General features: G+C 47.6%; 1 protein-coding gene across 1 annotated transcript in view; it reads left to right on the forward strand.

The window, feature by feature from the left end:
• CCT6B (chaperonin containing TCP1 subunit 6B) overlaps positions 1 to 19,693 on the forward strand; it is a 254,898-nt gene that overhangs the window by 178,555 nt on the left and 56,650 nt on the right. Inside the window, exon 19 of the mRNA XM_074343036.1 lies at positions 8,165 to 8,317. The gene's annotated coding sequence lies outside the window, so the exon portion shown is untranslated. The remainder of the gene's footprint in view (positions 1 to 8,164; positions 8,318 to 19,693) is intronic.

A 19,693-nucleotide genomic window follows, 5' to 3' on the forward strand; every position in this document is an offset into this window, starting at 1 on the left:
ATCTGGGTGGCTTTGTTAATATCAAACAAAGTAGACTTCAGAGCAAAGAAGATTACTAGGGATAAAATGGGATTTTATATAATGATAAAAAGATTAATTCATAAGGAGGACAAAAAAAAATCTAACTGTGGATTCACTTAACAATGGAGCAAAAACTGACAGAACTGAAAGGAGAAATAGACAAACCCATAATTATAATTGGAAACATTAACACTCCTTTCTCAGTTATTAAAAGAACTAGTAGACCAAAAAAAAAAAAAAAAATCAATAGAAATGGGCAACACCATCAATCAACTGGATCTAATAGTTATTTGCAGAACATTCAACCCAACTAAAGTAGAATGTACATTCTTTTCAAGTGCACATGAAATATTCATCAAGATAGAGGATATACTGGGTCATAAAACAAATCTTAACAACTTTAAATAGGAATTATACAAAATATGTTCTCTGAACATAATGGAATTAAATTAGATAGCAATAATGAAAAGATAACAGGAAAACCTCCAGATACTTTGAATTAAACATACTTTTAAATAATCCATGAGTCAAGTAAGAAGCCTTAAGGGAAATTAGAAAATATTTTGAACTGAATGAAAATAAAAACACGACTATCAAAATTTGTGGCATGCAGTTAAAGCAGTGGTAAGAGGAAAATTTATAGCATTAAACACATATTAGGAAAGAAGAAAGGTTTTAAATCAGTAATGTTAGGTTCCATCTTGAGGAACTAGAAAGGGAAGAGCCAATAAACCAAAAGCAAACAGAAGGAGGAAGATAAAGCACAAATCAATCAATCTGAACCCCATTCAGTGATAATGAAAACAGAAAACCAATAGAGAAAATCAGTGAAACCAGAAGCTGGTTCTTTAAAATATCGATAAAATTGATAAACTTTGAGCAAGACAAATAAAGAAAGAGAGAGAAGACAAAATTACTGATATCAGGAATAAAAGAAGAGCTAGCACTACAGATATCAAAAGGATAAGAAGGGAATAATATGAACAACTCCACACACATAAATTTGACAGCTTGGGGGAAATGGACCAGTTCCTCAAAAACCACAAATTACCAAAACTCATCCATGATAAAATAGATAACCTAAACAGTCCTATAATTATTTAAAAAAATTTGAATTTGTAGATAAAAAAATCTTTCAAAAATTACATCTTCCAGTCAAGATGATTACTCTGTCAAATTCTTCCAAACATTTAAAGAAGAAATAACACAAATTCTACCCAATCTCTTCTGGAAAATAGAGAAGGAGGGAATACTTCCCCACTCATTTTGTGAGACCAGTTTTATCCTGACTCCAAAACTAGACATACAAAGTGTAAAAAAAGAAAACTATAGGTCAATTTTTCTCATCAATATAGACACACAATTCCCTGACAAAATATTAGCAAATTAATTCCAGTGATATATAAAAAGAATAATACACTATGACTAAATGGAGTTTATTACAAGAATGCCAGGCTGATTAGATATTTGTAAATTAATCAATATCAGGCGCCATATTAAGTCTAAAGAAGAAAAATCACATGATCATTTCAACTAATGCAAAAAAAATGTTTAACAAAATTGAATATTGATGTATGATACAAAGTCTCAACAAACTAGGAATATAGGGGAACTTCCTCAACCTGATAAACCATATCTATAAAAAACTTATAACTAACATCGTACTTGATGGTGGAACTAGAATGTTTTCCCCTTACGGTCAGCAACAAGTCAAGGATGTCCACTCACCACTGGAAGTTCCAGCCCATGCAACCAGGGAAGAGAAATAAGTAGAAGCATACAGATTGAAAAGTAATAAATAGACCTGTCCCTACTCAAGGACCAAATGTTTGTCTATGTAGAAAACTCTAAGCAATCTACAAAAACAGAAACTCCTACAACCAAGTTGCAGTTTAGGAAGGTGGCAGGATACAAAATCAAGACAGAAAAGTCAATCATATTTCTATATACAAGCAACAAATAATTGGGTACCAACATTTTAAAACTGTGTCATTTATGCAGCAACATGGATGCTCCTGGAGAATGTCATTCTAAGTGAAGTAAGCCAGAAAGAGAAAGAAAAATACCATATGAGATCGCTCATATGTGGAATCTAAACAAACAAACAAACAAAGCATAAATACAAAACAAAAATAGCCTCACAGACATAGAATACAAACTTGTGGTTGCCAAGGGGGTGGGGGGTGGGAAGAGATAGACTGGGATTTCAAAATTGTAGAATAGATAAGATTATACTGTATAGCACAGGGAAATACATACAAGATCTTATGGTAGCTCACAGAGAACAAAATGTGACAATGAATATATATATGTTCATGTACAACTGAAAAATTGTGCTCTACACTGGAATTTGACACAACATTGTAAAATGATTATAAATAAAAAATGTTAAAAAACTGTCACTTATAATAATAGCTTCAAAAATATGAAATACTTGTGTGTAAATTTAACAAAATGTGTAGAGGTTTAGTATGCTGAAAACTACAAAATGCTGATGAAGGAAGTCAAAGAGGGCCTACATAAATGGAAAGACATATAATGGGGGTATGTTGGAAGATTCAAAATAATAAAGGAACCAGTTTTCTCCAAATATATCTATTGATTTAAGCAATTCCAATGAAAATCCAGCAGAATTTTTTGCACATAGATGAGCTGATTCTAAAATTTATATGAAAAAAGCAAAGAAAGTAGAATAGTCAAAACAATTTAGAAAAAGAAGAATAAAGTTGGAGGAGTGACAGTACCCAATTAAAGACTTACTATAAATCTTATATACTAATCAAGGGAGTATGGTAATTGCAAAAAGAAAGACACATATGCAAAGAAAAAAAAACCACATAGATTAATGGAACTGCATAGAAAGTCCAGAAACAGACGTGTACAAATGTGATCATTTGATCTGTCACAAAGGCAATTCAGTGGAGAAATGATAGTTTTTTTCCTCCAATAAATGGTATTGGAATAATTGGGCATCCATATATACAAAAGTGAACCTTACCCTAAGCTTATACGAAATTCAATCCAAGTAGGGAGGGTATAGCTCAGTGGTAGAGTACATGCCTAGCATGTATGAGGTCCTGGGTTCAATCCTCAGTACCTCCATTAAATAAATAAATTAAGTAAGTAAGTAAGTAAGTAAGTAAATAAACAAATAAATAAATAAACTAATTACCTCCCCTCAAAAAAAAAAAAAATTCCATCCAAATAGAACATAGATTTAAACGTAAAACTATAAAAACTTTAGAAGAAATCATAGGAGAAAACTTCAGTGATTTTGGCCTAGGCAAAGAATTCTTTGATATGATACCAAAAGCATTATCTGTAAAATAAAAATTTGGTAACTCAGACTTCATTAAAAACTCTTGCTAAGTGAAAGACTGCTGAGACAAGATATAGACTGGGAGAAAATATTTGCAAATCACGTATCTGATGAAGGACTTGTATCCTATATATATATATATATATATATATATACACATAAACATTTATTAAGTTGTACTTAATAAGTGTTAATAAAAGTGAGCAAATACTTAAACAAAAACAACTTAATGAAGAATGGGGAAAAGTCATTTTATCAAGGAGAATTTATAGATGGCAAGCAAGCACATGAAAAAATGTTCAATATTATTAGCTACTAGGGAAAAACAAACTAAAACTGCAGTGAGATACTATCACACACCTATTAGAATGACTAAAGTAAAAAACGCTGACAATAATAAGCCCCGGTGAAGATAGGGAGAAACTGAAACTCTTACACATGGCTGGTGGGAATGCAAATGGTACAGGCGCTCCAGAAAACAGCCTGGCAGTTTCTTATTAAACATATACATCATTACAGCTCAGCAATCTCTTGCCTAGGTGTTTACCCTAGAGAAATGAAAACTTACATTCACACAAAAACTTGTAGGTGAACATAGCAGTTCTATTCATAATCATCCCAAACTGGAAACAACCCAACTGTCCTTGATGGGTGAATGGATGTGGTACATCCATAAAATGAGGTAGTTCTCAGCAGTAAGAACCGTTGATATACATAACACTTTAGATGAGTCTTGAAGGCATTGTGCTGAGTGAAAAAAAGCCCATCTCACAAGGTCACATATTGTGTGATTCCATTTATATGACATTCTGGAAAGGGCAAAACTATAGTGTTGGAGAACAGATTAGTGGTTGCCAAGGGATAGGGCTGGGGAAAATAACTGCAAAGGGGCAGCATGAGGGGTTTCTGGGGGCGATGAAATGCTCGGTAGTGGTGGGCACCCAAATCTATACATGTGTTAAAATTCAAAGAACTATAATCAAACAAAAGCCAATTTTATTCTATGTTAATAAATTTTTTTTTAAAAAGGAAAGAGGGATAAAAAAAGGTTAAAAGGGTAGCAGTACTCTGCCAGGCCAGCATGCTGGAGGCCCCAGGGAAGGAAGAAACAGAGTTGCAGAGGGGTGTGAAATCACAGGTCCACCCATCCTCCCCAACAGGAGGTCCAATTCCAAGCCTTGGGGGTACCAGGTTTACTGTCACAAGGAAAACAGTTTCTTTTTTGATTACCACCTTCCCATTATTACCATCCATGTGGTCCAGCTTGAGAGCCCTGGGAAACTCAACATTATCTAATTTTACACATTAAGGATATCCATTCAAAAAATCGTGGACATTTATCTCCTCGATCTCCACTTCCTCTCAGGAATCTTCTCCTGCTGTTTCAGCCACAGTTGCCCGTGTTAGGAACCAGAGTGGCATTTGGATGCGTCCTTCCTCACCTGACCTCTGCACGTCATTGGAAATCCCTTAATCTGTGTTGACTCTCCACTGCCATCTTCCCTAATTCAGGCCACAATCTGTACCTTCCCTGCTGTGGACCATGGTAACAGCCTCTCACTGTTCTTCCCACCATGGTCCTGCCAGCCTCCATCCCTTCTGCACATGGTAGCCAGGGCACTCTTTCTGAAGCATCAGTTCCTCACCTCCCTGCTTAAAGCCACTTGGTTCCTGGGGGGAAGCACAACTTCCTTAGCCTGGCCTTGAGGGATCTGGCCTCTTCCAACCTCAGTTTCATTTCAGACCCTCTAGCCAATGCCTCCTTCTCCTGCAAGTTTGAGGCCCACTTATTCTTCCTCGGCACTGTTCTCTTTGCCTGGAATTACCTCCCATCCCCTTTCCTTGGCTAAGTCTCATTTTGGATACGTTTTCCTCCTGGAAATGTTCCTTGACCTCATCCCACCAAGGCTGGCTTAGGTACCTGCAGTGTAAGTGCCTGACATTACGTTTGATTGTGGAGGCAACCATTTTACAAGATTTCCATCTTGAACAAACATAGTGCCAGTTTATAACACAGCTACCAGCCAAGCTGCCAGATAAGGAACTAAGCTGCCCCATCCAGGAAGGGCTCTCTTTCAGAAAGCCCTGGCTAACCTAGATAACGGACTGGTTGAATGACCCTGCTTCTCTCTTCCTGCACCCTAATTCCTGCTCTTATGCTTTAAATTACCAATAAAGAGTGAGCCAAAACAAAACAAAACCCTAGACATGCCACACTTGGACTCGAATAAAGGCAGAGCCCCAGGTCTGCAATCCGTCTCTCCCCACGACCTCACTGTGTGGCCCTCCAGCATACTGTGCACCCTCCAGGGCCTGTGAGTCATACATCTTCTTCCTCAAACTTCTCTGATGGTTTTTACTGAAGTTTGTGTCCTGGGATCATCATAAGAACCACAAGGGCTGGTCCAGCCACAACAATGGCCCTGGTGTGGAAGTGTCTTGGCGGCTCGCTAGGAATAACACAGGCCAGCCGAGTGCCTCAGGCATTCCTAGCTGAGAGCATCCCCATCCACAGGCTGGGACAGACAAAACAGTACTTCCGTCTGGGGCCTCCAGGGTCCTTTGTACCTTCCTGCCTGCTTTACCTCATTTTTAGAGGGTATTGAGATGATCTGTTGGTGTTTAGAAATGCTTTGGGGGCAGGGTCTGGACTGGCCTCCCATTCTTTCCCTAGCGCATGCCTGTCCTGGGCACTCAGTACACGTTTGTTGACTGAATGAGTAGCTTAGGGCCTCTTTCTATGTTAATACTGGGAAGAGGTGGACTTCACAGTATCAGGTAAGTCTCAGGCGAGCACCCATTGCATACATGCACATGAATACACACACCTTCCAGAATGTGCGAGGCTCTGTGACTGGTGACTCAGAGTCTACCTGGGAAGTGGGGAGGAGATGCCCACGCCCCTTCCCCACTGCAGACCATCCATGACCACGTAACGTAGCTTTCTGTAGAATCCCAGACTGAGTCAGAAACCTGGGCTGCGAGGGCTAGCTCTCCCGCTAGCTCCCAGGTCCCACTGTGATCTGCGATAAAGCACTACCTCTCTCCAGACCTCAGTTTTCCATCTGTCCAAGGGGACAAGTGAAACCTGCCCAGCCTGAGTCTCAGATGTCCTGGGACGGCTGGTCTGAAAGCTGGACAGGAACTTTCGGCCTGAATCAGTGGGATGATGCAGAGAGCAGGCTCCGAGTGGAAAACTCATCAGTGGTTAACAGAGGGTTGCTTATACTAGCGCTCAAAACGCAAGTCAGAGCCGGACAAGATGAAGGAATGTTTGTGGGATGGCTCCATACCCTCCTGGCCTCTCTTTTCTCTCACCCCCTCTTAATTGCAGGTTGAGCAGCTGCCATCTTTCCCCCTCCCTCTCCCGCATTTTGTTCAAACCCCTAATTTGTCAGTCAAAGAAGCAACAAAGCATTAGCAATGGGTGGAACATGCCAGGCAAAAACCATGGCGTCCATTCAGCCTGGGGCCTGGGCAGGGAGGGGTGCAGAGTAGTTTCCGTGCCCATGGACCTGGAGATGAGGGTGGTGCCTCTCCCCTCTCGCCCTTTCATTTCTGCACACAGAGTGCATGCTTCAGAATGGAGTGGGCTAGTGCTTTCCTCTGAGAGTTGCCATTAATAAAACTTTACATTAAATCACAGCTTGGAGGGGATAACTGGAGCCATTTATCACGTCTGCAGCCAGAGAGAGGGGTGGCCCATTGGCGTGGAGGCCGGTGATCAGGCACTGAGGGGTGAGCTGAGAATCTGTGAGGCTGGGGGAGCGTGGGGGGATGGTCCCCTAGGAAGAGGCAGAGTGGTCTAGGTTTGATGCCTCTGACCTTCCCATCTGCTCCTGGGGCTTCAGTGACCCTCCCTTTTTGCTAAACAGAGGCCTCGAGGCCAGGCTCTGCTGCCAGACAGAAGAGGTTGGAATCCTGGCTCCATCATTTACTACCTGGGTGAATCCGCTAACCTTTCTAAGGCTGCTTCCTCTGGGTGAAATAGAGATAATACTAACACACACAGGGGCTTTGCAAAGATTACCGGCGCCGACACATTTGAAGTGCTTAGCAGGTCCCCAGCACATAGGAAGGGCTCAGCAGACATTAGTTTTGCTAGTTTGGCCGGCTGAGGGGAGCAAGGGACACAGGATCCCAGCTAGGGTCACAGTTACAAAGTGGGGAGAGCACGTGCTTCATTCTCAGGCTGACCATCTGGGCGCTTTCAGCCCTGACCACTTAGCTGCTTTCTCACCGAGAGACCGTGGACGGGTCACACGGTCCCTCTGCCCTGCTTCCTATTTGCAGAATGGGAATGTTCACAGCCACCTCACAGAGCTACTGTTTGAAGTTCAGGGGTGAGAGAGGATGTACAGCTTCGAGCAGAGGGCTTGTCACAGAGTGGGACTCAATATGTCCTAGGGCTCCTCTTTGCTCTCTTAGAAGAAAATTGCCTCCATTGCTAAGCAAAACATGGAATCTCTTGAGGTATGGACAGGGCAGGAAGATCAGCTGGACTCAGGTGGTGAACCTGGTTCAGGCTCAGCTGGATCTAGGGTCTCAGAGGATCCTGCCCATAGTAAATCGCATTCCTGGCCCCAAATCTTAACGCCTTTTTGCGTCCATGCCCTTGGTAATGGGACTCTGCAGCTCCTTCCCTTAATGGACAGAGTGGATTCAGTTCCCTTTGTCTCTGGGCTGGGAGGTGTGACTGACTTTGGCCAATGGAATGGGGCAGAAGTGACAGTGTGACAGTTCTGAGTCCAGTCCTGAAAAGCTTGAATGTTTCTCTTTACTTTTTTTTTTTTTTGCCTTTTGCCATTATTATGACAAGAACAGCTAGGCTGCTGGCCCAAGGAGGATGAGAGCCATGGAAAGCAGAGCCACCCAGACACCACCCCCCACAACAGAGTGGCCCAGCTGAGCCTGCCCCAGATCAGCCCAACACCAGTTGACTTGCAGCTAACTTAATCCCCTAAAGAATTCCACAAGGTAGGTACAATTACCCCATTTTATAGTTGAAGGACTGGAGTTTAGAGATCAAATGTCTTGCTGACCCATAGACCCAGACCAATCCCTGGAGAGCATGTCCCCAGCAGATGGCAGACAGCCTCCTCCAGACCTTTTCCACCCTGTCAGTGGCCCTTAAGGAAAATGGTGGCCGGCACACAGCAGCTGCTTGGTGGTGGTTCCTGAGTGCACCAACATCTTGCCTTGTCTGGTAGCCTGTAACTCATGCAGGTGGGGACCTAAGAGGCCTCTCACATCAGTGCCGGGCACGTTGGAGGTCGCGGTGAGAGGAGGACCTCAGGGTGGGCAGTGGCTGTAGGATGAGTGGCCCCTCACCCTTGCTCCTCTGAAACTCATCTTCCCCGTGGTGGTTTTGACCCGTCCCTGCACTCCTGGTAACACAATTACAGACACAGAGGGAGGCCCTGTCACTCCGCTGTTCACCCACCAGGCCCCAGCCACTCTGGCCTTCTCACTCTTCCTTCAGAAAGCCACGCTTCTTCCCTCTTCCAAGCCTTTGCCCGTGCTGTGCCCTCTGCCTGGAAGTCCTTCCCCCACCTCAGCTCTTCACAGGACCATCTCCTCCTCGTTGTTAGAGTCTCAGCTCCAATGCCGCCTTCTCTCACGCCGCTCCCTGATCGCCCCGCCTAAATCACTCACCCTTTCCTGTCACCGTCTATTGCTTTATCGTCTCCAGAACACAATTACTGCCAGACTTCATCTTGTTTATTTACTTGGTTGCTCCCCTTCCCACTGTTCTATCCCCAGCACCTAGGGCAGTGCTGGGCTCTCAGATTTAGGCGCTCAGTAAATAAGAGTTGAGAGAAGAAATGGACGAAGGATGCTTTCAGGTGGGGGCAGCAGGAAGTGGGGTGGGGCAGGGCAGGGTCTTCTTTTGGAGACCTCCATTCCTTGACGGTGTCTTGGTGGTTGATTGTCGAGGCCACTCCCCTTCAGAGATGTTCAACCATGAAGCAAACGGGCCGGTATGGACACAGCCCGTAAGAGACATGGCCGGGACCAGGGAACCTAGCCCAGCCCTCCGGGACCAGGGAGACCCCAGCAGAAGCTGTTCATTTTTCAGGAAGCTTCTCTGCAAGGCTCCCCTGATCCTGGGGGGCCTCCCAGGGCTCCTGGGCTGAGCAGGGCCGGGCTGGGCCGGGCTGGCTGATTTCCACTTTATTACACTATAATGACTTCCCCCTCCCCGGAATGATTAGGCCTTAATAAATAACATTTCTCTCTGATATTGTGCCATCATTAATTCTGCTTAGCTCTCCTCGGAGAAAATTTTGTGGAAACATTCTCAGTGCTGCTATTTAAAGCTAAATTAATTCGGCTGATTATTTCTGTCCAAGTAGATTTGTGCCCAGGCGGCCGGGGCCAGCACTGAGGGGAAGTGAGGTGGGCGCTTACGTCCCTCCCCGAGGCCTTGACCAGAGTCCCTGCCGGCCTCTTGCTCTGCAGAGCTCAAGCTTAAGTCCTCCCTGGCGGGAGAGGAAGGAGCGCAGGGGGGCCTGGACCCCGATCTGGGGTGGGGGCACAAGTCCTCCCGGCCTCACCTGGAGCGAGGGTGGCATCAGGAGGACCCGTTAGCTGTTCTTCCCGTCACTCACCTTGCAAAGGCTTGTGCAGGTGCAGGGTCCTTAGAGAAGCCACAAGGGTGATGCTGGGCTTCGTGGGGGAACACGTACCAGGACAGGGTCCCATGAGACAGAGATGAGTTTGGTGTAACCCACTAGGTTCCTATGTACCAATTCTGGGCTCTATTTTAAAAATCAGGGTTCTGAACCTCCCGGGAGGGCTCTGTGCAGCCAAAGTGGGTTCTATGGAGCAACGAGGTTGGTGAGCAGGGATCAGGCTGACAGCAGGTCCTGAACCCCAGAGCAGGTGTCTGAGTCCACCATGCTGGTGTAACGATGTTGAGTCCTCTCTAATGGGGCAGGGCTGCGTCGAACACAGCAGGTTTCCCCGTAACAAAGCAGGATTCTGTGAATTCAGATTTCTATAAAATCGCTGAGGGTTCAGCACAACCAAGCGTGGTTCTGAAGAAAAAGGCAGGATTCTGTGTAGCCGGGTGAGTTTCTGTTTAACCAACCAGGGTGATGCAGAATAAAGGTGGCCTCTGTATATCAATATTGGAATCTGTTTTTCAAAAAAGCCGAGAGCTGAGTTCTGTGAAGCTGCGAGGAGTTCCGTAGAATCAAGTAGAATTCTGCTTAAGAGGGTAGGTGTCTGGGTCCACAAAGAGCTCTGTGGCAAGTGCAGGGTTTCAGATAAAAATGGCATGGTTACGTATTTGGGGGTCAGAAAGCAGATATCTATCTGGCAGAGAGGGGCTCGGTATAAAGGCTGAGATCTGGGTAAAGTGGGGTTCCTCTAACAGAACTTCAATCCTCAAGGACAAAGCAGCCCTGCCTGTGTTCTCTGTGCAGCCCGTGGAGTCCTGGGTGACAGAGCAAGGCATGACATGCCTCAGGTGACATGGCCAGGTCAGGTGCCTGCAGCTTAGCTGCAAGGGAGACTGGAAATGTAATTATTTGACTTTGTTAGTGACTAGTGTGGGAAGCTGTTCTTGCTGGAAAAGTAGGAGACTCCTCAAACATAGGAAGGGGATTCTAATGTTGGACAGCCAAAAGAAGTATTTCCATTGCCCCTACCTTCAATCACGCTGAAGTCTCCCTCACCGCAGGGCCTTTGCTCATGCTGTTTTCTCTGCTCGTCTCTCTCTCTGCTCTGTTTCCTACCTTCTGTTTGCCTGTAAGTGCTCCACACAGTCTAGGTCTCCATTTAAACATCGTCAGCTCCTGGAGTCTTGCCCTGCTTCTCCTCACACAACCTCTCTATTCACTCAGATAGCATTTGACTCTTCTCCTTTGTTGTATATCTCACATTATGCACTTACGTGTCAAGTGTTTGTCCATCTCCCCTCCAAATGTTTTGGTCACCCCTGTGTCTAGACCGGGGTTTCAGCAAGATCGCTGCTATGTCTCTACCTCCAGTTCCTCAATCTCCCCTGCATCCTGGCGGTCATGCACTCTTCTCAGCTCCATGGGCCCCAGACTGAGCTCACCGCCCCCAACTCCTCCCAGATGCCCTCCTCTCCCTGTCACACCCTGTAACCAGCTCTATCATTCTTTTCATCTTCCAAACAAGACCCCCTGGAGTCATCACACACTTGTCTGTTTTCATCACCCTCCTCCCTAACCCAGTCTCTTCAGCCTTGATGTTCCGTGGTCCAGTCCTACCCCCACCCACAGGTTTGATCTGAGCTGCTCACATGTGCACAGCACTTTACTGTGTGCAAAAGCCTTGCTCCCCATGTTTCTTTCCCACTGCTCACCAGCTAGCTTCAGTGGCAGCTGTGATGACTCAGGACAAATGGTCTTATTCAACTGGGATACAGCTTTTGTTGCTACACCACAGGCCAAAGGTAATAGCAGCTTGAACAAGATCAATGTTTCTTTCCTCCTCATGTTTATAGGCTGTCTTGAGCAGTATAACTTAACATGGCGACCTCTTGGTATCGGGGATCCCTTCTATCTGACGGTCGCACGCTCCTCAGGGTGATGCCCTCCTTAGCACGGGCAAGATGACTGACCAGCATGTCCCCTGGGTCTACCTTCCAGCCAATTAGAAGGGAGATGGGGGACCAGTGGAGCTGGAGGGCCCCCAATTACCTTCAGATCGAGCTACAAGGGAGGCTGGGAAACGTGGTTGATCCTGGAGAGCCACATGTCCTGCTAAAACCCAGGGTCCCATCACTCAGGGAAGAGGGAGAGACAACGAATAGTCTCCACTGCACAGATTAAAGAAACTGAAATAGCAGACGCTAAAAACAGGCATTTATCGAGCCCCTAGGAGGCACGCACTCTCATTTGAGCCCCGTGACAACACTGCAGGCACCAGCGATCATCTCTTTACAGAGGAGGAAGGTGGGGTGAGGAGGAGGTACTGAATGACTCACTCAAGATCACAAAGCCCAAAAGTGACAAGGTCGGGTCCACAGCCCGGCACGCGAGGCCGAGCCCAGGACTTTCCCATCACATCCCACAGAAGGGATATTCCAAAGAGGGGGGGCTGCTGTCCGTTTTCTTCATGGCTGTCTTCCCAGCACTTACAACAGTAGGGGGTGAATTATTAATATTTCTGGAATGAATGGATTTCTGTTCTTTTCTCTCTGTTGGTACCTCAACCCAAGAGGAGGGACCTCCACTTTTTCTTGCCCTGTGGGGATGTGCTGGAGGGGTCTCCTTTCCTTACTTATTGCCTCCTAGTGGGACGGCCACCACGGCAACTCTGCTTCCTTTGCTCTGTGTGTGTGTGTGTGTGTGTGTGTGTGTGGTGCCGGTGGTGGTGGGGACATTCCACAGTGAGATCTGATTTTCAAGAGTTAGAAGTCAGCCACAAAGAATTCTTGCCATGTGGTCTCCTGGCCTTCAAACTGTCTGCGTCTCCCACTCTGAGGAATACAGCCTGAGACTTAGATACTGAGTAATCTGGAGGGAGGTTGTGCCTCTCTAATCAGTTTCCTGCTGGATATAACGTTGCGTTAACATCCATCAGTCCCTTACCATGTGCGGGCTCTGTTCTAGATGCTTTACATGTACTGCATTGACTTTTCCCCTAGTCCTTTGAGTCAGGCACTTTTTTAAGTCTATTTTACAAACGAGGAAATTGAGGCACAGAGAGATTAAATAACCTGCCCAAGATCACACAGTAAGTGATGGAGCTGGGATAAAGCCCAAGCTTGCTCCTGTAGTTGTGACACTGTAACTGTGTACAGTCGACAAGGTCTGTTGCAGCTATGATGTATTTTGATTCACAGTGAAACCCATTTTCCAGATAAGAAGACTGAGGCTCAGACAGGCTAGGAATGCTCCCCAGTAGCCCAGCTCATGGCTAGTCCTTGCCAGCGCTCTGTTCAGTCTCTAATTGGCGGGGGCTTGCAGGAGAATCTATCCCTGCGTTCCTCCATCTTGGAAGGCAGGTCTCTAATCTCACTTCCTTCCGAGGGAGCTTCCCTGCTTTCCGTGGGGATCCATGTCCCTGGTGGGCCTTCTTCCCGTCCAGCTGTTGCAGCTGTGCATGTGTGGTGGTGGGTGTTGAGTGGGGGAAGAAGGCTGTTTATTTACAACGTGACAATTTTGATGTATTTGCCAAGGGGAAAAACACCCCAGTACCACACAATTAAATTAAAAGACCGGCGGTTGTGGGCGAAGCTCGTCTACAGCTGACTTAGAACCAAATGGATCGAGAAAAACAACATAAATTGCAGAGGCTTCGGTTCCTCAGCCAGGCAACTCCCTGCAGCGTTTATGCTGCGCTGGTGGGTGGGGAGGGGGTCATAGTTTGACCCAGTGAGCATCCTGGCTAGGACTCTGCTTAGGGTGGGTGGTGGGGGTCCTGGGGGGAGCTCTATGTGTGTTTGCTCGCAGGGTGTGACAGGCCTTCCTGGGGCGTTGTGGAACAGAAGGGCTCCGTGTTCTCAGGGAACTGTTCCAGCCCCCCGCGGCTGTCCAGTAGGGCGGCTGTTACTGTAATTTTCTCCTGCCTCCCTCCCCTCTTCAGCCACTGAGTCCTGTGGGTTGAGTTCTAGCATCTTTGTGCCTCTCCAGTCCATTCCCTCCCCTCCCCTGTGCTCCCTGGGATATTCATCCTGCATCTCATCTGAAACGTGGCAACCTAGCCTTGCTGCCTCCAATTTTGTCCTGTTAGATCTTCTTCACATTCAGCCTTTATTATCCTCCCTGTACTGATCCCAAATTACTTAGCATGTCATTCCAAGCCCTTGTATTCATCAGGCTTCTGTCGTGATGAAGCTGTATAACAGAATCCCCAAATCTCAATGGCCTACACCCACAAACACTTGTTTTTCTCACTATGGGTCTTCAGGTGGGCTGGGGCAGCTCTGTTTCAAGCTGCAGGCTGGGTTCAGGTCTGTGACACATGGCTTCTGTTCTGAGACCGGCAGCTTCCAAAGCACACTCTTCCCATGCCAGACGGCAAAAGCACAAGACACCAAGTTGAACCATGTAAGCAAATTTAAAGTCTCTGCCCACGTTAAGTTCACTGACACTTCATTGGCCAAAGCAAGTCATGTGGCCAAACCCGATGGGACAGGGAAATATACTCTACTTCCTCTCATAGGTGGGTGCAAACTGCACAGCAAAGGGAACAGATATGTAATTCTATTACAAGGAGGAACTGGAGATGGGAATAGTAATGCAATTTGCCACAGTCCTTTACAACGTGGTTCTTGAAGGAATAGTCCCTGGGCTAGTAAATATATCAGCATCACCTTGACCCCAGCCCAGACCCACTGAATCAGAAACTCTGGGGGTGATTCAGGCAGACAACCAGACTGCCCTGTTCTTTATCCCTGAGCCCCACAAGCTACACCTCATTCCCAGAGCCTTTACCTTTCCTTGCTGGAATGCTCCTTTCTCCCTCACTTGGCAAATTCCCGTTTATTTTCCAAGTTCTGAGCCAAATATCTACTCCTCCGGGAAGCCTCTCCACCCCACCCCGACCCCAGGTGCATTTCCTCAGGACTCATACAGGCATGCTCAATATGCAGGCACCAGACTGCGTGACAACTCTGGGTCTGGGACGGGGGAGTCCCTCGCGGGCAGGACTGTGTCTTATCGGCTGTTTCATCCCCAGCACATTGCACGTGCCTGGCACGTGGTAAACACTCAGTAACGGTTTGCTGATTTTGTTGCTTGTTTTTAGGTGACTGTTGCCAGGCTGAGGGGACACTACTCTTTCTGCCTCAGGAACCCAGGATTCCTAGAATATTCTGTGGGGAATGTGAATGGAGGGGTGATAGCTGAGGGTGGGCAGGGCAGCCCGGGCTGGGTGGGCCCTGCTCAGGCTCTGAGTGTGGTTGTGGGAGAGGTCCTGGATCCCTGTGTTGGGCAGGGAGCATGTGAGGAGAACATCTGTGCCCAGACGCCCCGCAGCTGTCCTTGCTTGTGGCCAACCTGGTAAAGGCCCTTCCAGGGACTCTACAGGGCTTGGGAAACTCTGTTTCTTAGATATTGGGAAAGCTGACTGACCCTCAGACTGGGGGATCTTGGGTGGAGCTGTCTCCTCCATCAGGTAAGAGTGCATCTGAAGCAGGGCTGTGTCTCCTCTGTCAGGCTGGGGGCTCATGGGAAGCATGAACTCCCTCTGCCTCATCAGACTAGGGGAACCTTGTTTCTCCAGTTGGGCTGTGTCTCGAGGGCTCTGGTACAAGATCTGGGTCCCTCCTACTCGACTTGGTCATCCTTGTGATAGGGCAGGGGTTGTGTCATTTTCAATCCTGAGATAGATGGATCTTCACTCCAAAGAGGCACCCTCAATTCACTTTCTACAGCTGAGATCGTTATAAGGATCCCTCTGCCTTTCCCCCCAACATATCTCCAGAGGAGCTTTCTCCTCCCTTCCCAAAATAACTTGAAAATGAGCAATCAACCCGAGGAGGGTTGGAGTCATGTGGAGGGGTGGGGGAACAGAGGGGTTGGGGGTCAGGGAGGAGGACAGACGCGGTAGGCCAAGAAGAGCCCTCAAGTCTCTAATCTTTTCCTTCCGGGCTGACAGGTATATTTCAAGGGAAATTGAATCTGCACATTTCAGCTTCATTTGCAGTTAATGCATTTGGTTGGCACTGGGCAGGATGCTTTTGATGTCTGCATGTTGGTGCCCAAACCTTTTTAAACCTCTTTTCTTTGAAGCCAGAGAGACATGCTTCTGCCAAGGAGTAAACAGACTTACATATCCTCCAGTGCCTTAGTCTTGGGAGACCTGGCTCCCAAAGGCCTTGCGGGCTGGGGACCCCAATTCTCCATTCCTTCAGCCTACTCACACTCATACAGGACCTACTATGTGGAGGCTTTTGGAAAACTCTTTTGTAGAAGGGAATGGGGAGAAACCTGGTAGATTTCAGAATGGGACTCACCAGGCTTATCCTTCTAAGAAGCCAGGAAGGCTTCTAGAGTGGCTTTTATTTCCCCAGTATTTCATCAGCCTCCCTATCTCCTCACCCACCTCTAAAGTCATCCTTTAAAGTGGTGGTCTTATTCTTAATACAGGCAATTGATGATTTCTCGATCTCATGGAAAGGGGGAATAAAGCACCTTTAGAAGCTTGACTTTTTTCATTGGTCTGAAATAATCTACAGAATAACAGCAGGCTCCCTGTGCAAAGGCAGCCTGTGTTGAGGAGCTGCCTTTTGGAAGAGATTGGTGCCCTGGAGCCCTCAGTATAGAAAATTTGCAAGAGACTGAGGGAAACACCTTGGCCCCTTCTTTCCACGTCTGCTGCCTCTGCCCCCAGCCCCCAGCCCCCAATCTCACCGCATCCTTTTCCCTTCAACTCTTGAGCCTCTGGAGGGAGGTCCCACTTTTGGCCCTGACCTGTGGGGAGGCAGGCTGGTGGGGGGTGGGCAGGAGCTGCTGCCATTCCTCTGATTGGAACATTACAATCTGGATAGGAGAGGAGCCTGCTCATGGGCCTGGCCTATGGACACTGGGATTCAGGGGGCTATTCAGAGGCCTGGATGGCTTTCAGAACTTCAGTGGGGTCTGGAGCATCTCTGTGCACTGCCCCTTCCCCTCCAGATCGAACATCTCCATTGTTGCAGAAAAGTGTGTTACAGCTCGGTGTTACAGCTCAGTGGTGACAGCAACCTGGATCCGGGTGAGAGACCAAGCAGCACTTGGAGAGTTGGAGAACTCAGTTTTATTATGCCAGCGGGCCCAGAGGAGTTAGCACTCCAAGCTCTGGATCCCGTCTGTAGGTTTACACAACCTTTTATAGGCTACCAGTCTAGACTTTGCAACATTTTGTAACATCATATGCAAATAAGGTATAACAAAGGTGACTATTTAGGAACAAGCTTTGTATAAATGGACCAATCAGGAGTGAGGGAAATGGACCAATCAGGAGTGAGGGAAATGGACCAATCAGGAGTTAGCTCAGGGAACCAATAGAATCTTAGGGGTAAGTTCCGCTTTCCTAGAAGTAAGCTGTTCCAGAGTTTAAAAAGTGAAATAATGCCGCTGGGCCAGGGAACCGGATGGTGCCAGCAGGAGAGTAGTGGCCCTGCCTGGGGGTCCTGCTGGTCTTTTTCATGGGGCTTCCCACCTCACTATGAGGAGTAAGGTGCAGTTCTAAGAGGCTCCAGTCCATCTTGGTGCTCCAGGGTCTGGGGAAAAGTGGAGTCTGAGCCTAGTGAAAGGGGTCCTGGGGTATCCGAGGATGGGGAGAAGCAGTATTGCCATGGAAATGGGCCCTTGTATGTGGTTGAAGACCCACTGTGGGCCTGGCAGAGGCCCCATTCTGATGGGGAAGGCACAGCTTTTTATGGGGGAGGGGTTGGCTGTACCATGGTGTTATATATAGGAACAGGTGGAGACCTTGGCCCCAAGAGCAGAGAGCGGAGTAGACTGGGCTCTTCTGGGGTCTAAACAACAGAATGAGAGTGACCTGCAGGATGACTCGGATTTGAACTAGAAGTTGACAGAGCTTTAAGAGTCACCAATCAAGCACCTTTGGCCAGGGGTGGGCACCCAGCATGGTCGTGGTAGAGCCAGGACTGGGACTTGGGTCCCTTTTCTCTTAGTCTAGTGTTTTAGCCCTTCCCACTACAGGTTGAACTTGAGAAAGAACTTCCTGCCTCTGACAATTGACACAAACACAGATGAATCTCAGAGGTGGTTGAGAGAGAGCTCTTTGGTAGGTCACCCACCAAGGGCAGCCTGAGAGTTCCAGCTGTGCATCAGGGAGGCTGAGCCTGGACCTCCAGTTGCACATGCCCTCTAGGTCTCAGCAGAGGTTTCCTGTGACTTGGAAGGGCAGCCCACAGACAGCAGGCCTCGGTGAAGAACCGAGGTCACTGTAGGAGAGGCACCTGGCACCAGCCTCCTGCTTAAGAATATACATAGAGTCATCATCCAGCAAATAATCATCATAATCCTGGAAGATGCGCGGTTCCCCTCCGGTGCCTTCAATCACCACCCCTAAATGGGAGCGGAAATTTGAAGCAGGCATCAAACCCACGCAGATGGAAGCTGACAGCTCCGTCTCCCAGCCTGCTCCCGCTGCCGCTCCCAGCGCAGCCTCTTTCCAGGTGCTCGGAGGCACCTGGTTTGGTGAGGGGGTGGTGCTTCATCCTCACCAACTCTGACCTAGATTGGGGAGGAGGAGGGAGCTCCAAGAGATTGGGGCATGGGGGTTGGGGTCATCAACATGGAAACTTTGAGTCCTGGCCATGCCACTCCCTGGCCATGTGACATGGGCCTCAGTGTCCTCATCACCAACATGACAGTGATGCTCTCATTTAACAGAGGGTTGTGTGAGGTGGCACGTGGAATGCCTGGCACCCCCTGAGCTCTTTATCGTGATGGAGCTCCATCCTCCCCATATGCTGTGTCATCTAGCCCCTACCCAAACCCTGAGAAATGAATACCCACTGGACCAAGGCAACATTAATCCAGTTGTTTCTGCATTCCCAACACCTACCAGTTGGTACCGGCTCAAGGCCCCAGGCTTCTCAAATGGCCCCCAAGCTTGTGGGAGGAGGAGCTCCCACAAGCTTGGGGGACAGGGGTGAGGGCCTGTGTCTCAGCCCGCCATGGACTGGTGAGCTTTGCTATGTCTCTGTGCTTTTCTGTACCTCAGCTTCCTCCCCTGCCAAATGCAGGGAGGTTTGGCTGAGAAGGTTCCTAATGCTCATCCAGGTGCAGACTTTGTGGGCTCTGAGCTTTGCCCAGGGCCCCAGGGATCCCTGAGGTGACAGAGCAGAGGAACCCTTGACCCCCAGGGGGTAAGTATTAGAGATCCAGGAAGTGGTGGGGGTTGACTGCTGCTTGTGACCACTTCTATGGGTTTAATCTATTGGTTAATTGCCAGGAGGCCATGCCTTCCTCCCCATTGGCCCCCCATGGGCATGTCCATGTGGCTACTGGCACATCCAACAAGGGACATTTAGCCTGAGACTTCCACTCATGCAGTGCAAAGCCACAGAAAAAGTACAGTTTGGGGGCCACAGAGATCTAGGTTCAAATCCTGATTCTACTACTTTCAGGCTGCGTAGCTTTGGACAAGTGTCTTCTCTCCGGGGCTTACTTTGCACTCTATCCAATGGGGACAAAACCACCTTCCTCACAGGGCTATTTGAGGATTAAATGCAGCCAGGGAATTGAAAGGACACACACACACACACACACACACACACAGAGCTTGGCACTGCTTGCTTCTCAGTGGAGATTAATTCCCTCCCCTCTCCCTGGCCCGTCTCATTTAGTGCCTGCACCGTGATCTCAGGGTGACCGGAGTACAAGGTGGCGATTTGGGAGTCGCACTGTGCTG

This window comes from Camelus bactrianus, chromosome 16 (genome assembly GCF_048773025.1).
Source record: "Camelus bactrianus isolate YW-2024 breed Bactrian camel chromosome 16, ASM4877302v1, whole genome shotgun sequence".
NCBI lineage: Eukaryota > Metazoa > Chordata > Mammalia > Artiodactyla > Camelidae > Camelus > Camelus bactrianus.